Source organism: Cervus canadensis, chromosome 15 (genome assembly GCF_019320065.1).
Source record: "Cervus canadensis isolate Bull #8, Minnesota chromosome 15, ASM1932006v1, whole genome shotgun sequence".
Lineage (NCBI taxonomy): Eukaryota > Metazoa > Chordata > Mammalia > Artiodactyla > Cervidae > Cervus > Cervus canadensis.
Window position 1 is genome coordinate 65,585,314 of NC_057400.1, and position 6,278 is coordinate 65,591,591.

General features: G+C 35.2%; 1 protein-coding gene across 2 annotated transcripts in view; it reads right to left on the reverse strand.

Moving 5' to 3' along the window:
• TFPI (tissue factor pathway inhibitor) overlaps positions 1–6,278 on the reverse strand; it is an 85,446-nt gene that overhangs the window by 77,176 nt on the left and 1,992 nt on the right. The window lies entirely within an intron of this gene.

The following is a 6,278-nucleotide window of genomic DNA, read 5'->3' on the forward strand; positions in this document are numbered from 1 at the left end:
GACATAGTAGTGGCAGGGCAAACACTGGTATCTAAGGAAAATTTACTTTCTTTAGGGCTGTAATTAATACATTTAAATAGATTTAAAGGAGTTTCAGTCAGAGTGTACCACGAATAGAAAAAAGAACTCTCTCATCATGGACTGTAGTCTACCAGGCCCCTCCATCCATGGGGTTTCCCCAGGCAAGAATACTGGAGTGGGTTGCCATTTCCTTCTCCAGGGCCATGTGAATTGAGGCTAATTTAAATTCTCCCTAGTTAAACACTTTTATTCCACTGGCATATTCTTCAGCAATTCCTTAAGAGAAAAACATACAAAATCTGAAACTTGAAAAAAAAAATATTGCTGCTGAAAGGAGAGCTTGAGTGTTTCTAAGGTAAATTGCTTATTGCTTAGCTCTTCATTTTTTATAAACCTGCATTAGTGCCTGGATGTACATGCCATAATGATTGCTTTATTGTGTACCTGTTTCCTTTCCTCATAGACAGAGTAACTATGTTAAAAGAGACCCAAAACCAGTAAGATGCACAGAAACTTGAATAATGTACACACTGCTACATAATTATAAAGACAAATTCTAATGCTAAATATACATTGTTTGCAATGTTTGTCATTTGGGATTATCTTTTTAACTCAATTTGTTTATAATTAAGCAAGTAATGCCTGAAACTAAGTTTCCTTTAATAAAAAGAGAAAAGTTTTGATTTGTGCCATCAGTGATCTTTCCAAACTTTCAATACGTACAAATATCCAGGAATCAGGGGAGGAAAAATAATTGTGAGAAATTGTGACAGGAAACTATCAGTAAAGCCAATCTTTAATTGATCACAAAACTCTTGATTACAAAACTAGGTAAATAACACTCAGCACTCAATTTTGGAAATGCTTGTTGAGCAAGTGACAATTTGACAATTTGGTTTTAAGCTAGTAGGATTAATTTGTCATCTAAAATAAGAGAGTAAAATATTAGCCACCCAAACAGCTACTGTTATCAGAAAATCGTAACAAATAAACTGCTTATCTGAGATGAAATAATTATTTTTTAGAAATAGTGAATTTATTCATTATATAAATATGTAAATATATTTACTCATTTAACATAGTTACTGAGGTATAGCAAGCAAAAAATATTTACCTTATCCAGGACAATCAATGAATTACAGTTTATATGCTCTTAAGATACATCTATTTGTGTTCAATTTTAGTTTTTTAGAGTATCGTTAAATTAAAAAAAAAAAAGCTCTTCTACACTGCACAGCAAAAGAAACTAAACAAAATGGAAAGATAATCCACATAATGGGAGAAAATATATACAAATGATATAACCATGAAGGGATCGATCTTCAAAATATACAAATGGCTCATGCAGCTCATATAAAAAAGAGCTCATAAAAAAGAGCTCAACATAAAAATATACAGCCTAATCAGAAAATATAAATAGACATTTCTCTAAGGGAGATGGACAAAAAGCACAGGAAAAAATGCTCAACATTAATTATTAGAGAAATACAAATCAAAGCTATGATGAGGTATGACTTCATGTCAGTCAGAATGGCCATCAAAAAAAATCTACAAACAATAAATGCTGGAGAGGGTGGGGAAACCTCCTACAGTGCTTGTGGGAATGTAAATTGGTAGAGCCACTATGGAGATCAGTATAGAGGTTCCTTAGAAAACTAAAAATAGAGCAACCATATGATCCAGCAACCCCACTCCTGGGCATATATCTGGAAGAAACTATAATATGAAAAGATACATCCAGTCCAGTGTTCACTGCAGTGCTATTTACAATAGCCAGGATGTGGAAGCAATCTAAATGTCCCATGACAGATGAATGGATACAGAAGATGTTGTGCACATACATAATGCAATATTAGTCATAACAAAGAATGAAATGCTACCATTTGCAGCAACATGGATGGGCCTAGAGATTATCATGCTAAGTGAAGTAAGTCACAGAAAGAAAAATATCATATGATATCACTTATATATGGAATCTAAAAAACTGATACAACATATTTACAAAACAGAAACAGACTTACAGACTTAGAAAACAAATTTGGGGTTACTAAAGGGGAAAGTTTGGAGAGAGAGAGAAAATTAGGAGGTTGGGAGTAACATATACACACTACTATATATCTTCCCAGGTGGCTCAAATTGTAAAGAATCTACCTGCCAATGCAGGAGCCACAGAAGATGCAGATTTGATCCCTGGGTTGGGAAGATCCCCTGGAGGAGGAAATGGCAACCCACTACAGTATCCCTGCCTGGGAAATCCTATGGATAGAGAAGCCTGGTGGACTATAGTCCATGGGGTTGCAAAGAATCAGACATGACTGAACAGGGACACTCACTTACTACTATATATAAAATAGAAAACAGATAATAAACAAGAACCTACTCTACAGCACAAGGAACTCTACTCAACACTCTCTAATAACCTTTACGGGATAAGAATCTGAAAAAGAATAGAAATATGTATAACTGATTCACTTTGTTGTATACCTTAAACATAACGTTATAAATCAACTATATGCCAATATAAAGTAAAAGTTTAAAGAAAAATTGTTCTTCCACTTCCAGCTATAATGGATTAACATTGGATTTATTCTCCCACCTGCTGCTTCTGCTGCTGCTAAGTCGCTTCAGTCATGTCCGACTCTGTGCAACCCCATAGATGGCTGCCCACCAAGCTCCCCTGTCCCTGGGATTCTCCAGGAAAGAATACTGAAGTGGGTTGCCATTTCCTTCTCCAGTGCATGAAAGTGAAAAGTGAAAGTGAAGTTACTCAGTCGTGTCTGACTCCTAGCGACCCCATGGACTGCAGCCCACCAGGCTCCTCCATCGATGGGGTTTTCCAGGCAAGAGGACTGGAGTGGGGTGCCATTGCCTTCTCCATTCTCCCACCTGAAACACCTTAAAAAATAATAGTCAAAATGTATTAAATAATATTTGAGCTAATTAAATATTGGTAAGTGAAGGGCAGTGATCCCATAAGGATGGGAAACAAGATTTCAGCCCTACATTCCCATCTGCTCCAGCACACTGACTGAAGGGAATTTCTACATTCAGAGACAGGAAGAGGAGGCTCTGGAATTGCCCAGTGGTCTCCCTGAGTTTAGGAGAAGGCACATTCTCTGGAAGGGCCACTGTGGCTAGAGTATTCATGGCAGAGTAATAGAGTAGAGAGCAATACAGAAAGAGAGACTCAGAAATCTTCAGATGGCCTCAAGTCTTCAGCTTCATATCAATTACTGCACAAGAGAGAATATAAGTTAAGTTTGGGTAAAGAACCACCTGAATGGGCTAAAGGGGAATAACACTTAAAACACACATAAAGCTGCAAATATTTCTTGTCCCTAAACTTCAAAAACCTCCATTCATGGTGCACTGAGTAGTCAGAAAGGTTTTTTTGTTTTTTTTTTTTCCCTCAGCACTGGGGGAAAATTAACTATAGAGTAAACATTTCTCTGACTCTGCCTAACAAAGCTTGACTGTGAGATAACAAAAAACCAGATTGTTTGCAAGTAGTTAAACTACAACTCAAAACAAAACTCAATATTATTATTAGGTAGACAGCATATGCAGCACTTAAGAAGATAAGATTCATAATATTAGCCATTCAAATAAAAATTACAAGGCACGCAAGCAGCAGTAAAATATAATGAGAAGCCTCAAAATGACACAGAAAATAGAATTAACAGACAATATTTAACATAAAATTTTAGCTGCATGATATGTTCAAGAAACTAGAGAAAATATTGAGTGTGTTAAATACAGAAAGAAGATAGAGACTCAAACTGAATTTCCACATATAAAAACAGCAATATTTGAGATGAAAAATGCACTAGGAGGGACTATAAACACATTGGACATAGAAGAAAAGACAAGTAAATCTGAAGACATAATGATAGAAAGTATGTATATTGAAACACAGAAAAAAAAAACCCAAAATATTATTTTTCTTGTACTTGTTTTTCAATTTTAAGTATTTTTAAGAGTACAACTTTGTGGCACTAATTACATCTATATGTTTTTGCAGTCATCACCCCAAGCAGAAACTCTGTATCCATTAAGTAATAACTCACCATTCATTCCTTCCTCCAGACTCTGTTAACCTCTATTCTACTTCTTTTTTCTATGAATTTGCCTACTGTAGATTAAATTCCTTGTAAGTAAAGTTATACATTATTTGTTCTTTTTTATGTCTGGCTTATCTCACTTAGTATAATGATTTCAAATTCATTCCTATAGCATGAATCAGAAATTCATTCATTTTACAGTCATGTATATTTAAAATCAGTTGCACATAAAAGAGTCAGTAGAGTGTTAGTTGCTCAGTTGTATCTGACTCTTTGAGACGCCATAGACTATAGACTGCCAGTCTCCTCTGTCCATGGGATTTTCCAGGCAAGAACACTAGAATGGGTTGCCATTTCCTTCTCTAGGGGATCTTCCTGACCCAGAGGTTGAACACAGGTCTCCTGCATTGCAGGTGGATTCTTTACCATCTGAGCCACCATATGATATTTTAATATAAACATTTTGCTTTATTTCCTGGGATACTCTGAAGTTTATGCCTAAAAGGACTTTAAAAATATTACCAATATTTTGCAACAAACACCACTATTCTGGAGACTCACCCAATTTCTGCTGTTTATTCCATTTATAAGCCTTGCAAAGTAAAGAATGAAGTAATACTTAAAAATGGGTTTTTGTAGGATTTAAGGATGGGATAGATGTTGGTGAGAAACATGAGTAGGAGAGAGAAAATGAGGTTAGCAGCAGGGTGTTGGTGGCAAGGAGGGTGTGGTACAGAAGGGGGTCAATGGTAGTCTATGCTTGGTAAGAAAAACACCATCATGCTGCATTATCATGATATATTATATCATGCTATACTAATGGTAGTTTCACATTCCTGATGTTGAAATAACCCAATAAATAACATGCAATATTTATTCAGTCTAGAGAGAACTCTCTCCCCAGGACCAGTGGTCTACCAGATAGAACAACTTGGGATAGAAATATTGCAGCATTGGGACTTCTACTATGGAACATGGACCTCTTTTGTTTTTAAAATAATTTAAAAATTTTGTTGTTCCAACTAAGAAAGAACATAGAATCCCAAAGGAAGGCCAGAAGAGAGGAATATAGCAGATTTGGCATGCATCCAATGCTTTTCTTATTGGTTTTGAAAAGAAGAAAAGTAGAAATGACTAGGCTGCCCTAAGCCTATTGGTAGCTGAATCCTAGGTTCTGGTTCTACAAAGCATCTGCTTCTTGGAGAAGTGAAGACAGGGAGAGAAGAGTAATAGGAGGATTGGGCTCCCAGAGATGATACATCACACTAAGAAAGCACTCACTGAAGGTCACTGAGGCCCAGGAGAGGTGGTCTAGCAGAAAGAGCACTCTCTGGAATAGCTTGCATTCTTTCTTCATTTTGGTGAGGTTTAATATGCAGAAATAAGGACTTCAATAGTCACCTCAAGTCTAGAATTCAGGTTTGTCCAAATGCACATGGTAACAATCAGAAATCATTATAGTACTGGAATGTTTCTATAAAAATATAATACATTTAAAAGTATTTTTGTTTTTAAAAAGACAACTCTGCAACTTTAATTAGCAGAGTTAAATGTTTTAGATGGTAAACAACAAAAGGGTGGCTGAAGACAGCCTTTATTAAGAAAAGATGAGTTGGTCTGCAGTACAATTCTTAGACCTGGTCTACTAGCAAGATAAACTGATAAAATTAACTAATTTTTAATCAACATTATCATTGAATTTATTAAACTTATACCAACAAACAAGATTTTTTCGAAAACTCTATCCTGTTTCCTGAACAGGAAACCTTCCTTTCCTGAAAATAAGCAACGATGCTTATTTTCATTTTTTTCCTTCTATTAAGTAGAGATGTCAGTTGAAATCTGTATCAAGAGTCTGTGACACTCAATTTAATAAACCAACCATTCCTAAAGAATCTATAGTACATCTACTGTTTGGTTAGATTGCTAGGTGTTCTGGGAATTAATAAAGCCTTTTTATCTTGGTATTTTTTCCTCTAGTAATTTGTCATCTGTCCAATTATGTTTTGAATTTGAATAGTGTAGATAACTAAAATCAGGTAATTAATTCCTAGGAAGAAGTAAATTGTTTTATGAAAACTATAGTTTGCTACAAAACAATTTTCCATTTCAAAGATGATTATTTTTAAATTTAGCAATACTGTTTATATTAGAAAATTCGAGGCAAAGTAGTTGATGTACAGTCAATAAGAAAAT